We start from the raw sequence: 16,902 nt of genomic DNA, 5'->3' as shown, positions 1-16,902 counted from the left end.
CTGTGACTGATGAAAATAGAAAGGCCCCCTGAGGGTCTTCCATGAGAATTTACCTGGGCGGCTGGTTGAAAGAGTTCATAATAGCCAAGCAGAAGCGATGGAGATAGAGACCAGGTCTCCTGAAAACAAATGATGTCGCTTTTGTTCAGGAATTCCACGGCTGATTTTGAAGCAAGGGTTGACTTTAGCCCGCACGTTTTCCAAGATATGATAGTTAGTTTGGAATCGGGCCAGTTGGTGTTCTTGTTAAGAGGATCGCTGTTGCTGGGCGAAGTTGATTGATGGCTCTGGGACGGAGTCTCCGTGGCGCTTGTTGTTGGCGTAGGGGACAGGGCAATTAAGTTTGCAGCTTATCATACATTGATTGTTATAGTATGCAATAATTAGGAGATTGTCAGCTTTCGACGCATCTGGGAGCCAAGCATGGGTTGCGCCCCAGTACCCCTTCAGTACACTGGTGAGCTGTTTCACAGGGGCCTGTGGGAGAAGAGCGTGGGGGTATTTTTGTTGAGTAGGAACCCATATTTCAATGCCCCAGTTTGCAAATCGATTGGCTTCCTTGAAAACTGTATTCCTGATGGATTCCTGGGACCAGATTGTAGTGGTTGCCTCTGAGCCCCTTTCCCTGGTATTGTGGAGAACTTGACTGATATAAGGTCTGAGGAGGTGACCCCGGCCAGCGCTGGAATGCAGTTGAAAAGGCGGAGGAGGTTGCATCTGTTAAGAGTGTCTTGTGGGCTCTTGTGCTCATAGTGTGGGTAAAAGACTAGTTCTGCTCCCTTTTCTGGGATCTGGTGATCCTGACTCCTAGCTGTTCCAGGTAAAGGGGCTGTCACCATCAAGAGTTGGAAGCGTGCTTCAGGTGGGTAAATAGTCCCCCCCCCCCCCGGTTGACTTGTCATTCCCGAGACTTGTGGCACTTGAGGCAAATAATGCCTCTGCGGGTGCATGTGGAAGTCCCAGCAGGATTAGTTGGGTCTTCAAAAGGATGGGGCGCACAGCGGTCTGTTGTCTTGCCCGCTGTTGAGCTATGAAGATCCGTGTTCATGGTTTCTGCGATTACCTGGGGTTTAGGTGGACTTTTCCGGTCTTCCATTATTGCTTCAGTGGTCTGTACAGAGTTCTTCTGGTTCCCAACGCTGTAATCTTGGGTACTTGTTCCTGTAGATTTGTTTGGCGGTGATACGTTTACTGTAGTTGTGATGTGCGCTTCAGTAGCTCTTGTGATCCCGGAACTGCCCAGGGTTGATGGCCCGGGCTGTTAGCTAGTGTCCTTTGAGCCCGCAGGGGTCGTACTTGTCTTGATATTTTTTTGTTTCGGGATTTAGAGGCGGGTTGAAAATGGCGAAATAGGGGAAACCCCTTGATTTATTAACTGGTAGACTGGGTGCCGCTAACCCTTCAAGCCCCGCTCTTCTTTTCGCTAAGCGTTGTTTTTTAGATTGTTTTTTACGTTTTTTTCTCTCCCTCCTTGACAATGAAGTTTTCATTGGAGGCTTAGAAACGCTGTGAGTCGGGCCCGTGTGGGTAGTGTCGGAGCGATCGGGTCGCGTGGCTGATACTTGCGTTGATGTGGTTTCAGTGAGTTCCAAGCCCACTTTAAGCGAGCCGGGGCTAGTCCCTGATGAAAGACTGGCCAAACGTTTGGTAGTTTGGTCGGCGCGAAGGGGAGTGTTTTTTCTCACAGTGCATGGGCAGGCTGGTGTGGCGGAGTGTGGAGGCTCTTCAAGGATGGATGGAGTTTCAGACTCTTGCATGGGCGTGGGCGGAGATGTTCCATGTCTGATGCTGTGGCACTCTACGCTGTTCAAGATTGCGCCCAGGATTTCGGGGAGGGACGAGAGTTTGTTGATTATTGGGCTGCAGGGACAGGAATTCCGATTGCCCATTGTCCCCGCCAAACCTTTGAGGGTGCTTATCCTGGAGCCCAGATCCGACAGTGCTGAGGCCAGAGTTTGCATTAGATCGATCTGCAGCTCCACTTTCTGCGACTGCCATAGCGTGGCCTTGGCAATCGCATCTTGTTTGGCATGGAGGGATGTCAGTGAGACTGAGATAGAGTTTGTGGGGTCCGACAAAATAAACAAGGATGATTCCTGGTCCTCTGGAGGGATTCTGAAGGAGTTTGAAGAAGGGCTGAATCCCGGTGAGTGGGCGAGTGATTCTTCAATTTGGCTGTTTAAAGAGGCCAGGAATCGGTTAGACAGTTTGTGAGATAATGAGGGGCCATCATTATTGGGGCTCTTGTTTGAAGGTAGGGGGTCATTCCGACTAATTGAGGGTGCCCCTGAGCATGAGCTTGGGCTGGGTTGTAATAAAGCCTTCGATGTTAAGTCTGCAATATAGCAGTTGTCAATATGTTCAGACGGTGTAAACGGGACGCTGCCATAGACTTGGGCTTGTTTATTTATTTATTTTTATTTTAGGTTTTTATAGAGCGCGTAGTCACCCTCGAGTATCCCAGCGCTAAAACCTCGGACTCCTAAGGAAAGGAGCAAAGAGAAGCTGATGATGAATCAGGGGAAAAGTAGGGTTTTGAGGGACTTCCTGAATCGTAGGAGGTTTGGTTCAGCTCTGAGATTCGGGGGGAGCGCGTTCCATTTTTTTGCTGTGTTGACTGAGAAGCGGCGGCCACCTATGCGGGCCTTCTTCACCCTGGGGACCATGATAAGGTTTCCATGTTCTGACCGAAGCGCTCTCGTCGGTCTGTATGGTGTGATCCAATTGTTCAGAATTGGGGGGCCGGCGTTGTGCAGAACCTTGTGGGCCAGGCAGAGGGCCTTAAAAGCGACTCTTTCCCTAACAGGGAGCCAATGTAGTTTCCTCAGAGCTGGTTTGGCTGATGTTCTGGCTTGGACTTCGAGCTTAGTCGCAGTGTTTAAAATGGTGATGTTTGTAGAGTCTGAGCTGAAAACTGGTGAGGATGGATTTCCTGGAGCTAAAGAAAAGGCCCTCAGTGAGACAAAAGAACTGTCATGAGTCGTGACGGCGACCTCCTGGGAGAGGATGAGCAACTGATGTGTCTCATGGAGTGACTCATGGAGTGTCTCGTGAGTGATGGAAGATTTGGGTGAGGGTAGAGAGGGTTTCTCCGGAGTTGAGTTTTTAACGTAGGCAGGTCCGGAGGAGCAGTGGTTATCCGTCTGAACATCAGATTTTAAGTCTGTATCCTGCTGAGATGTTTGGGTAGGGGAGGAACCCTTTTGGACAGGGGTTTTAACAAAGAAGTCGCTAATCTGAGGTTGCGATCACGATCGTGGGCCGCCTGTGTATGACGTTTTCACTTGGGGTGGTGGCGACTCCTGTTGAGCCCCACCGGGGGAGGCGGAGCGGAGGGTAGTGCCCTTCCTCCGTGGGAGTTTTCTAAGTTGCTTGGAGTTTTCCATAGCGGGCCGCAAGATATTAATCACCGGTTTAATAGGGGGGGGACTACACTCCTCCTGTCCCGTCAAGAGTAGTGAGTGCCCAGTGGTGGAGGAAGAGAACCAGACAACAAAGACCAGGGCAGAGGCTTCTCACCTGTTGACTGGTGGCCCCCCTCGGGCTTGGCGGCTTGGTGGCTGCTTGGTGGCTGCTTGGTGGCTGCTTGGTGGCTGCTTGGTGGCGACTCCCCTTAACACCGGGTCTTGCCCTTCCGGTTGGTCCTGCACACGGGTAACACTTTGAACCACTTAAACCCCCGTGGTTGTCAGCTGCTTCCCACAGCACCACAGCTCACCCGGGCTCTCCTTTTCCACCGGCCGCGGCCAGGTATTAGGCACCACTATCCGCGGCTCTGAGGTGGGGCGGGACAGGTCAGCCAAGCTCTGCTGTGGTTAGCCGTGAATGATAGAGGGGCCAGGTTAGCAGAACCGCTGCTACTGTGAATGTTGTGGCAGTTGTAGATCCAGCAGTCAAAGGGATTGTCCGATGGTAATCCTAAGGCCCCCCCGCAATAACCAGGTCCTGGAGCCTGGGGCCTGGGCGAGGGCGGGGGTTGGAGCCGGTTACCCATTTCCACTTACCCCTTCCCTCAAAAGACACACACGGCTGCTCGGCGGCGGAGGTGTGGCCCAGAAGCTGCGGTGGAGGGGGAGATGTTGCGGCGAAATCCGCAGCTTCAGTTTCCGTAGCTTCGGTAGCATCGACAGGTGGTTTTTGGTGGGCAATGTCCAGCAGATGGTTCCCGCGGTCCCCCAGCGGTTTGGAGCTTTCTCTGGGCTAGGCATGGCAAATCATGTTTCGCGGCACGCCGATCATGTTAATGGTGTCCCGGCCGCCGGTAGCCCCGTAGCCCCGTAGCCCGTTTCCCCGCAGTAACCTGTGCGTACCGCTCGGTCAGGCGTTCTGTGTTCTGCTGATTTTGCCTCTCGTCTATCTACTCTCCAGGGCCCCCCTGGCCAGCTGACCACTGCTGTCCACTGCTTAGGCTGAGGCTGGGGGCTGAGGCTGGTAGGCAGGGCTGAGTCCGTCCGCCGATATAGGTGCTGATGCCGATGCCAGTATCGTGACATGCTGTTGCTGCTGCTGGGGTGAAGCTGCTGCCGAGGCCCCCGCTGATACCGCCGATGCCGCTCACTGCACCCCAGTCACCTTGTCCTTCCTAGTCCCCTAGCTCGGCGTGGGGTTCAGTGGGGCTCTGTGAGCAGTGCTGCGGGGAGATGCTGCAGCTTGCAGCTCTGGCTTGCGGGAATGGCGGTCGGCCAGCGTCTCTGGCGTTTCTGGCTCTCTGCTTCTATCTCGTGGCTGACAGTGGACTGGCTTACTATATATATATATATATATATATATATATATGCAACAGCTGTAGCCTCCCAAAGCTCCGTGTTGAAACGACCAAGGAAAACCACACGAATACAGCGTAGATGAAGGCACAAAAGTTTATTTAAAAGTTGAGCCCAACAAAATCTGACGCGTTTTGGGCATCCGCCCTTGCTCACAGACAGTCAGTAAGTAAGACAATCACAGTTAAATACCAGGTGCTCCACAGTTTTTTTCAATTCGCATTTTTTTCTTTCTCATGCATTACACCATGTGATCATAGAGATGGAGGACATACTACATTTTTAGTACTATGAGGTCTGTTTTCCAAACAATTTTTACCATGATCTGTTATTCATTATATAAAAATGGTTAAAATCCACATTTTTTTTAAAAAGAGAAATCAATCCATTATTTCTTATAAAGTGCAACCAGTGACCAACATAAAGTAGATCAGACACTCAATGGTGTAGATCAGACAACATAACTGCATATAATGCTAAAAAAATCCAATATTGTAATGCTATGTTAAAATACATTAAAATACAAAACAGTATCGTAAATAAACTTTGTCAATGTGCAAAATAAGCAATAAAGTGCATTTTATAAATATCCTTATAAAGTGCCAATGCAAAGTGCAAATACCACAACTACATATGTAGTTAAATAAAGTGACAAATGCAATTGGTGCAAATTACGCAAAAATGTAAACAATTGGATATAATCCAAGAAGACAAGGTTCTTATGTATTAAAATTTAATATTGCAACAACAAATATGAATGTTAGAAATGCAGATAAAGACAATGGTCAAAGAGCCAAACTGGAAAGACTGGATTAATAGTGGAAAAGAACCACTGTTGAGTGTTCACAAAACAGTTATAGGTAAAAAAGAAAACCGAAATTAACAGATAGTACCCAATGACTATGTCCAAAGATATAAATGAGATAAAGTGTTACCCAAATAATAATTAAATAAGGGAAAGCTTGTATGATAACAACCATGAAGCCATATGTGATGGGAAAACGGGGAAGTGATAAATGAACAAAATTCTGTATATAATAAAATTTAAACATGAAGGTGTATAGCGGCTGACACTTAGACTAACCCAGAATATTAAGCAAAAAAGTTTACAGGAAAACATGCAAATCATCCGTTGTGTTGAGCCCATTCGGAAATCTGCTATCTAGTTCCAAAATAAATTGAGACTCAAGTCTCCTAAGCATCCTATCTCTGTCACCGCCCCTAAGAGGCTTATCCACTGAGGCGATGACGAAGTAAGTCAGGCATTGTAGATCATTTTTGTGATTGATTTTAAAATGCCTTGCCACCGGATATGATGGATCATTGTTTACGGTGGCACGAAGGTGCTGGAGAATCCTGACATGCACAGGCTGTCGTGTACTGCCGATATATCTTAGTCCACATGTGCATGTCAGGACATAGATAGCAAACTCAGTCTTGCAAGTAAACTGACCCTTGATGTTAACTGGGTCAGGACTGAAAGGTGTATAATATTGGGTAGTTGTTTTACCAAATTTGCACGCCCTGCAGGAGGTACAACGTTTGAACCCAAATCGGGATTTCATCCACTCATCTTTTCTCCTACGTTCAGGAAAATCATGACAAATATGTGTCCTAAGGGAAGGGCCCTGTTCACGTGTACTGACACAACCCGTAATTCCAGAAATGTGTACCTGTACTTCCGACTCAGTGGTGTTCGTTTTCAGTTTTTTGACTCAGGATCTTAGATGCTACAAAATCGACAAGCTGTATGTAACTGAACGCTTCTCATCCCATCAGGAAACGGACCGCTCCAACTAATATCAAGCGGACCCCGCCTCAAGCAGTGAGAACGAACACCACTGAGTCGGAAGTACAGGTACACATTTCTGGAATTACGGGTTGTGTCAGTACACATGAACAGGGTAATTAAGGACGAGTTACAAATCATTATTTCCCCGGGCAGGCACACGGGACCCACAGGGGCGCCTTTGAACAAATGTTGGATGCTGACTGAACTTCAAGTAAAAAGAAGGGATTACACGAATAAGGTAGGAGTGAGGAGTGTGTTGTTTGGCGTCGGGCAAAAGGCTCATGATTGGAACAGAGAACTGATTACATTCTATTGGTTTTTCCCTCTCCTAGACACTACGGCGGGGATCTCCGTATATAATAAATGAACCCCACCTAACTGTGACGACTCTTGTAAGGTATGCACTTTGCAGCCAATACAGATATTAGAGCGATAACATGAGGCTAGCTAGCACAAAAGAGGAATTGACGCTACTCTTCTTTTCTTTTTTATTCATATTTTGCACAAACCCTGCAGGAAAAAGTCATAAAGCCCTGATGAGAACACGCAAATTAAAATAGCGAGTTCGAAACGCGTCGGCCAAATGGAGACAAGTATTTGATAACAGCTAGCAATAAGTTGCTCCTTGAACGACTGAAATACAGATTAAGTCCTTCAGTCTCACTTGTATTATCTATGACATTGATTTTTTTCTCCATCTGATTTTTTCTCCATCTGATTGTTAATATACTTCTTTTAAAGAAAGATAGTGCAAATAATGAATACTTTTGTTGGTGCACAAACTATTGTGCAAATGTATATATGAAATGTTCATATTCACGTTATGTTGTTTATATGTGATGTTTTTTGATTAAGTATATGTTGTTTGAATAAGTGTATGTCAAATGTATATGGTATGTCTTTTTCGTACAAATGAATTTCTAACCTAAAAATCAAAAAGTAAAAGGGTATAAATAAATAATACCAGACAAATCTTGAAATATACTTTATTTGTCACTCCAAATAAGGAGATGTCACTAGCTCTTTGTATGGTCAGCACTCATTTCCACCCCCCCCCCCCAAAAAAAAGGAGTATTTTTGACATGGATCACCCCCTTGAAAGAGTTGTGTCGCAAATTTTAAGGGTTACTTTTGGAGCATTAACCTTTTTTTGACCTTCTGGAAAAGTGATAAACTTAAAAATTAGAGCTTCTTTCCTCTTCTTTGGAGGTTCTTCAGGAATGAAATCTCCCTCTAAAGAACTGCCGGAAGATGACTCCATTGCTTTTATTATTGTCATCTTCCTTCTATTTGAGAAGATTCTCAGAACAAACAATTCTTCTTAGAAAGTCAAAGTTGAATAATTATAATGGGACAGAACTTTTAACAGTCGCAATAGGCAAAGTTATGAACCAATCAAATCTCTACTTTTTAAGTCACATGGCTTTGCGTACGCTTATGATGCACTTGCGCAACTCTTTCAATATAAGTACGCATGATGTTCTACCGCGATTTGTGTGATTCTTTTTAAAAGTAATAAATGATTATTACAAGTATTAAAAAAAAACATAGTTATCCCAAATGTCTGCCCTTAGTATGTACATTAAATACATACATGTTTTAAACCAAGTAGAAACATTGCTCCCTTTCGCATACAGAACGCCGTACATGATGTCACACCAAAGCTTTAATGCGACGCGTAACGTCAAAGCATATTCGTACATTATGCGTGGGTACACGCTGAGTATGATAAGCAGTACAAACAATGGTGCGATCACCTTTCATCGACAAATCAGAGCTCAGGGCGCCCTTAGGAGAATGATTAGAAGTGCTGACTCATTGCAGATCCGATTCTGGGCCTGCCTCTGCGTACATTATAACACCGCCCGCATCTCTCTCTGTTGTTAATTGTTAGTGCACACACTCATACTTGCACATGCGCGGTGCTCGCCCGCCCACACTACACACATGCCACCGCCAAGCATGCTTGCTATCGTTTAGCCTGGAAACCAATACATTAGCCAATGGGATGCCCCCCAGGGCCATCATTCTTGCGGACCACGAAAACGCTGCAAATAACAGCCCAGGGCTTGGTTTGGTCAGCCCCCGCGGTTCCCATATAATGCGGGCACTGACGTGAGCACGTCCTCTTTTGCCTGCCTCTGCTGCGATGACACACAGACTGTCGAAAACACCCCAGACTCAGCGAAACCACAGCCTTTAAAGACACAACAAAAGACAAAAAAACAAAGGTAAGAGAAGACGTCACAACATCAGCCTCCACTGTAAATTGTATATGCATAATACTACTTTTTTATTCTTCATATGGCTTTCCTACCCCTCAATGGTTTTAAATTGTACTTACATAATTGAAATATTTCTTTATAAGTCACAAGGTCCTATACACCTCTCAGGAAAGACTTCTCAGCTGTTCAGGTAGTTTGTTCCAGAGAAGGGCTGCAATGTGGATGAACCCCCCCCCCCACCACCCCCAGCTGTATCTCTTAATTTTACTGACATTTATTGTTCTAGAATTAGTAGATGGAATTGGCCTACTGGGGTTGTACCACGTAAGATTTTTCTTTAGGTAGTCTGGGGCAGCTCTGTATAAGGCTTTGTGAGCAAGACAGAGAGCCTTAAATATGACTCTTTTCTTCACTTGCAGCCAATGAAGCTCTTGTTAAGTCACAGAAGCTGACTGGAACTCGGGAATTTTCTCCAGATGTTTTGCTGCAGCATTCTAGAGGCAATGCAATTTTTGCAAGGAGCTCCGCAGCATATCTACATATAAGGCGTTGCAGTAGTCGAGTCTTGATAACACAAGTGTGCTGTTACCACATCTTTTTGCAGTGTGAAAGGAATCTACAAGAGACCTTCCTGATCTTGCATAGTAAAAAGAAATATGAGGAGGTAACTGATTTATTTGAGCAGTAATTTGTACCTGTAAAGCGCACTAATACCCCAACTGGGGTGTCCTGGCACTGTAACGCATACCTCTGTGGAACCCTTCCTGGCTTTTCCCTGTGAAATGTCCCTTCCTGGTAACCCCCAAGGTGAAGCCAGGCATCCCAGCGCTGTTGGGGCCGTTGTGGAGATTAAGCAAGCTATTGCCCAGAGTTGCAGAATGGGACCCATGATTAGAATAGGCACCGAGGCGAGAATTATCAGGTCCGAGGAAATTGAGCACAAGACCCACCGAGGCGGGAATTGAACCCTGGTCCCGGGCCAGACGTCTGCTCAGGGTCTGCAGCTCTAACCATTGAGCCACACTTCTCAGCAGTGAAGGACAGGGTGGAGTAAAACATTATCCCCACATTTTTTACATTGGATACTGGTGTGGGGAGAGGGCCTAGCATTTATGGCCACCAAGATTGGTCCCAGGATGGTGAATTCTTCGCAAACAAAGGACCATGGTTTTGTGTTGCCTTAAGAATCAAACTGTTGGTGCTCATCCATTGATCTATGGCGCTCATGCAGCTGTTGAACTGATAATCGTCTCTTCAATATGGATTGAGATGGACACAATAAGCTGTGTGTCATCTACAAATGCAACAGGAGCGAAGCCAAAGGATCTGAATAGCTATTTCGGGCCCTTATAGATATTAAACAGTGTAGGGCTCAAAGAGGGAACCCCACATGGCAAAATAAAGAACTTAGAGACCAAGTTACCCAAGGCCACCGAATGATCTCTCTGGGATAAGAAGGAATGGAGCAATTTCAAAGCTGAGCCTCCAATACTGATATCTGCACAACGTGCAATCAGAATCTCATGGTTAATGGTGTTGAAGGCTGCCAATAACATATAAATCTAACAAGATCATAGCAGCTTTTTCATCACTGTATATTATGTTTCTCACTCTGCAGCAGCCACCACCAAGATGAACTTCGTGCTGTGATTTGGCCTAAAGGGGAAGTGGGCTGAATCCAGCACTTTGTTCTCCTCCACAAATTTGGACAGCGTGATATTCATATCTTTTTGCAGAACTTGCTCGTAAAGGTAGTTGAGAGATGGGGCCGTAATTCTGTACCTCTTTGGAGTCATGTGTTGGGTTTTTTAGCCAAAGGAGAATAGAAGCTTTTTTCCTTTCTAAAGGGACAATTCTAGAATCCAGACTGGAGTTGAATAGCTGAGAAAGTGAAATTGCTCCAACAATCTCATACATTATTTTAGAAGGACAGGGATCTGAAGAAGCTCCAGATTTTGTTGGCCGACTAGTTCAGCCACTCTTTCCTCTATGAGCAAGGCAAAGATTTCCAATGCATCTGAGACAAGAGGTATATATTATTGATCAGAGGGAAGGCCGAGTAGTCTGTCCTTAGTGTGGAGTTTACTAAATATTTCCTCAACTTTGTTTTTGAAAAAAAATTGCAAGTGGTCGCAGAACAGCTGTCAGGGTGGTAAGGGTAGAGGATACACTGGACAACATCTCAACAGTTTTAAACAATTCTCTGGTGGAATTCTATGCAGCATAAATTTTCTCAGAAAAGTATTTGTTTTTTTTGGAGTCAATCAAGTTTTTATACTCTTGAATTCTGCCAGTATGTTTGCCTAAGTGTTATAAAAAAAGAGACTGTGATGCCATCTGTGCATAGGGCTTTATGCTCCTCCCCCAGTGCCATGCTTGTGCCTGCCCACACACCATATGGGAGAAGCAGCCATGAGGGAGAGCCGCTAATATCATACTGTATGGGTATTCATACATGACCCCACTCTACCTAGGTAACAATATACAAAACAAAAAAGTTGTATATTCTGGGAACATATTATCTAACATAAAATTTAGCACAGTGAATACTCAAATTAGTTATCGGTAAATGTTTCTATTTATCACTAATCGAAATAGGGTCCATAGTTTTATGTTCCATAGTTTTATGTTATCACTGTGTAATGAGCACTAAAAATATGTTTGACTAGACATACTGACACCAGCACATCGCTCCCCCAAATAACACTCTGGGGTTCAGAAATAGCATTTTAGCTAACAAAAAGCTGCCTACCGTCTACAGGCATTCTTGGGTCTTTTTCAGTGGCGCTGGAAATAGGGGTGCGGTATATGCTGCAGCTCCCCCTCAATCCTGATGAATCACACTCATTCTCTAAAAGGATAACCATTATCTTTTAGAAGACGGAGTACCAGCAGCACTTTCATTGCCCATTTGCTCTGCAGCAGTGGTGCAATCCATCTGATCAGGACAGGGGCTGAGCATTTATTTATGATTAACTGTATGTATTCCTTAGTCCAGTAAGCAGATGTATAGGACAACGAGGGCATGTTACATGTAGAAATGGATTTATCACATTCCTTGTTTCATTGTATTTGTTAATCGCTGGTCCTTTAAACTGCAGATATCTTTAGTTTAATTATTTAAATAATTAGGTTAAATACAATACTCCTAAAATAAATCTGCCATGTTCTTTTTTCCTGCTGATCATTTTAAATTGAAAATGAGATGAGTAGCACACTTTCCTATGGATCAGAGTTAGGCTTGCCAAATGGGAATGTTTGAAAATCATGGAGCAGCCAGCCCACCCAGGAGCTGGGTCTTTTACGATGCATGAGTTTATGAAGATGAGGGGCATATTACCAAGCAATAGCGATGATTATCGCTATTGCTTGGTTAGAGACAGAAATTTATCGCCGACCTGCGGCGATTTATATCGCAGATAAACCTTGGTATTACCAAGGTTTATCGCAAATGCGATAAAAATCGGCCGCAATGCATTAATATTGCTGAAAAGTCTGCGATATTCATGCATTACTGAGCTAATGCTCTTAGCCATGTTATCCATCTCCCATTGGATAACATGGCTAAGAACTGCTCAGGGCAGGTGTTAGTTTTTGGAGATATTCGCGCATAATGCGAATATCTCCAAAAGTTGGTAATAGGAGATAGGGATGTTAGCGACTGTTTCCAGTCGCTAACATCTTGGCACGCCCACTTTGCATGTCATTAGTGATAAATTTCTCTGACATGCAAAGTGGGGCCCAAGATGGTCGCTATCTCCTACTAGCTGTCACTAACTGGTGTTAGCGACAGCTAGGTAATAGGGAGATAATTTTATCTCCGCTTTCTTGGCTTTTAAAGCCAAAAAAGCGGAAATAAAGCCCCTTGATAATATGCCCCACAATCCACTATTACTTTTCAGACTCTGAGATTCATTTAAGCAGCCCTCCCACTGCAAAGGCTTAGGTGGCTTCCTATGCTCACTCATGGACACCGGTTTTGATATCGTCTTTGCTATTTGTGTTGCACTGCAGGCTACACTCATCTACAACTACGCAAAAAAAAACAGAACAGCAAAAGGGATGAACATAGATTTCATATATAATGGCTAACAAAAAGATTAATATACATTAGTACATGCAACCAAACACGCATTACAATGCAACAAGCACTATATTTAGCTAGGAATTCCTACATTACAACTGATGGATTTTGTAAAGTACCGTTTGCAGTCCTTGGCCTTTAGCGATATGTCGATCAACTTTTAATCCTTATGACATACGTGTACCCTAGAATCATTATTATAATAATCAAAAAACGATCACATGATGAAGCGTTCTTTTATTACATATATTACTATGAACTTCACCTAACTATCACGAATAGTCATCTCCAAATGAGTTAGTTGTTCTTTTCTCAGAGATAAAGAGTACGGGGCATATTACCAAGGGCCATTATCGCCGCCTTAGCGGGACTTATTCCCGCTAAAGCGGCGATAATTTTATCGCCATATTATCTAGCTGTCGCTAACACCAGTTAGCCACAGCTAGTAGGAGATAGCGATCATCTTGGGGCCCACTTTGCATGTCAGCGATATTTATCGCTAATGACATGCAAAGTGGGCGTGCCAAGATGTTACCGACTGGAAACAGTCGCTAATATCGCTATCTCCAATTATCAACAAAGCCTTACTTTTGGAAATATTCGGGCTAAGCGCGAATATCTCCAAAAGTTACCGCCTGGCTAGAGCCGTTCTTAGCCATGTTATCCAATGAAAGGTGGATAACATGGCTGAGAGCATTGTCACGATAATGCATGAATATCGCTGATTTTTTAGCGATATTCATGCATTTTGCAGGATTTGTACCGCTTTTGAGACAAACCTTGATAATATCAAGGTATCTCAGCGGTAAAAATCGTCGGAGCGTGGCGATATAATTTTGGCCTCTAACCATGCATAGCGATAATTATCGCTATTGCTTGGTAATATGCCCTTACGTTTCTGCTCCGTTCATTCAAAACAGGCTCCTATTATCTTCGGATATCAGAAGCTGCAGGGTAATGTAAAACTGAAATAATATGATCACCAGTATACCATTCAAGTCCAACACAAAAAAGCATGTGGCACTAACTTTTCCACTTGAAATATAAATAATTTTTTTCACTGGAAAAGGAGGTATTTATAAAGCAAACATTATACGCATACATAGAAACACAGTCATAAATAGCAATAAATATATTTTTGAGAAGTGTAAAAAGCACATTTTAAATATGATTTAAAAACGATATGAAACCACAAATTTGATAAGCATGACAAAATTGACTATAAAAGATAGAAGAAATAGCAGCAAAGTGAAGATTGGGGCCTGCACCGAGGAAAAGAAACAACAATTTTGCAAATTCAACCGCAGTGCATCCTAGATATCAGATAATCAATTTAACAGATCAGAAACAGCTTGGACATATTTCGAGCCTTAAACCAGATTGCCATTAGAAACTTGGCCAGGCAAAAAAACTGCAGTAATATAAATGATTCCTTGCATTCTCTAATACCCAGGTTTTTACAAAAGGTAACAATCATGTTTGCACGCACTGCCTTAACAGTGCAAAGCCCCATCATTTTCCTTGCACACTGTGGAAACACTGTGGAAACCAAAAGAACTTTGATGCACTCCCGATAAGACTTAGGGCGGGTGTAGTCTAGAGCCAATGCAAATAAATAAGGAGTCTACACTCAGACTTTTGAGCACATTTTTGGGGGGCAAAATCGAAGTAAAGTGGAATCAATGGTGTACTTGCCAGAAGGTTGAATAGAGTCCTTATAAACCTTTGCTCCACTGTGGAGAGGCTTTCACTTACAATGACATGAAACAAGAGATGAACCCACACAAAACAATGTCCTCTACAGAAAATGTCTGAAAGGCTAAAAATACTTGCCCTTTAGCATGTTACAAGTGCACAGGGAATCTGAAAATGCCAGGGACTGTACCTCTCTCTTGCTTCCCTTCTGTCTAGCTTGATGTCAACTAACATGCTTAATGTTAAATTCAGCCATTCGAGTCACATGGCATTGAATGACAATGTTCAATGTGTACTAAAAATTGGGAGATAGAGTTTACCTGCAACACCAGCGCCACTTAAAGCCTCCAACAACCTCTGCTACCAGCTCCCGTCAGCTTAACAGTCAGCCTGGTGGGGGAGCTGCAAGAACACACACAAAGAATAGTCTTAATTTAATTTCCAACGTGGTTTAGGCAAATAGAAGTTAGGCTGATAAAGCACACTTAGATGGTGATGGATCATTGAAATGGCTGTGTTATTTCTATGGCTGCAAGAAACAAAGGAAGGACCAATCTCTCTCTTCTGCTCAGATGGGGACAGGGGTAGTAGATGGCAATGGGTTCAGGTCACCTAGAAAAAGTACCGGTGGTGGCCACTGACAACCATATTAAAAAATTAACCACTGCTACTGTATACAAGTCATTGGCCAAACAATCTAATATTCAGTAAGTATTTTACATGCAAAAGCACTCTAAATCGCTTGCAAGTAGATGTCTTTGGTTCAATAGAAGGCTTACTAATACCAGCCTCAACAATAATGATACAGCAGTAATAGTGAGGCTGAGAATAATGATTAACATGATCATCAAATTTGTTACGACAATAGGCTTCAGAAAAAACATAATACAATTAAGATTTATCATTCTTGGACCTGGCTCTGTTGCATTGTCAAGACCAGTTTTTTACTTTCTGTTGCTGGACTCTTTTTGTTGGCATTAGGACTTTGTGCTAACCAGTGGTAAAGTGCTTGTGCTCGCTGCCTAAAACATGGTAAAATTGGCATCTATCTGATTGCTACAATTATTTACTTGTACATACCTACTATATGGTATTACATGTACCCAGAGCATGAACATTTAATGCTACTAGGCTTACAGACAGCCCTGTGAATCCACAAAAGTAGCCTTTTAAAACATGTCTCAGGCCTGCTATTGCAGCATGCAGTGCAATTTTTAACTGACATTTTGACCTGTCAAAAGAAACCTTACTCCAAGTCGAAATCATCCTTTTTAATACAGATATGTTACCCCTAAGGTAAGCTCTAAAGTCTCATAGTGGAGGATGCATTGTATTTAAAAATAATCTGACACGTGGACGTAATGTTTATATGTCCTGGCAGTTAAAAACTTCTATAGCCATTTTTCACTGTTGTAAGGCCTATCTGTCCCATTGTTTAACACTGGGTTACCTTATAACATTTATTACGTGCTAACTTTGGATATGGAGCAGATATATTGTTTGCACTCAAATGAATTGTAGTTGAAAAACCTCTTTAATAGTATAGTTGGATTCTGACATTTTAAAAAGCTTGCATTTTCTTGTTCTAACCATATGTGCCTTTGATAGTGTCCTGGTCAAATGACTGTGAATGGTTCTGTTGTTCACACATAACCCCCACAAAAGTGGTTGAGGTGTGGACAGGATGAGCCAATCTAGCAGGATGACTGGTAGGGGATGAACTCAGCCCAGTTCACATTTCAAAAGGCTTTGCCTATGCACACACAAAGGAATCTAACATAATGCCTGCCTGCCTTTTGTCACCCTGCAGAGTTTGAAGGCTTGACAGGGTAAAGGAAAGAACTTTCCAGGACCAGATGTGGGGATAGGTCAAGGAGTCCCCTTACACAAAAGCTGCCTCCAGGTATAAATATTGGCACTCTAGAGTCACTCTTCATTTCTTTTTGTCCTGGTCACGCCCATGTTTTGAGTGTTATTGGTGGTAACTGACTGATTGTGCCCTGTGCTCGGTGTAAAAGGTATATGGTAATTAGGTGTAATTACAATTGGTATGACAACCTATATGTAAGCTCCTAGTGTTGGTAGGGCATGTAGGGTTAGAGGTCCAGCAGACTTCATGCACTTAAGTGTGCACTGCTGTGCTGCCTTCTGTATTTCTAAAGGCAGTCCAGCTTTGCAGGCTTCTTTTAAATGTAAATTATATGTTAATTCAACGTTGGAATTAAAGGTACTTCCAAAATGTTAACCTATCTTATTTCTACATATAGGTCATCCTAAAGGTCACATAGAAGATTCTGCTAGCCCAGGAAATAAACAGGATGCTATTACAGATTAAATATTATT

Source organism: Lissotriton vulgaris, chromosome 3_1, assembly GCF_964263255.1.
Source record: "Lissotriton vulgaris chromosome 3_1, aLisVul1.2, whole genome shotgun sequence".
Taxonomy (NCBI): Eukaryota; Metazoa; Chordata; class Amphibia; order Caudata; family Salamandridae; genus Lissotriton; species Lissotriton vulgaris.
This window is presented reverse-complemented; position numbering follows the sequence as displayed.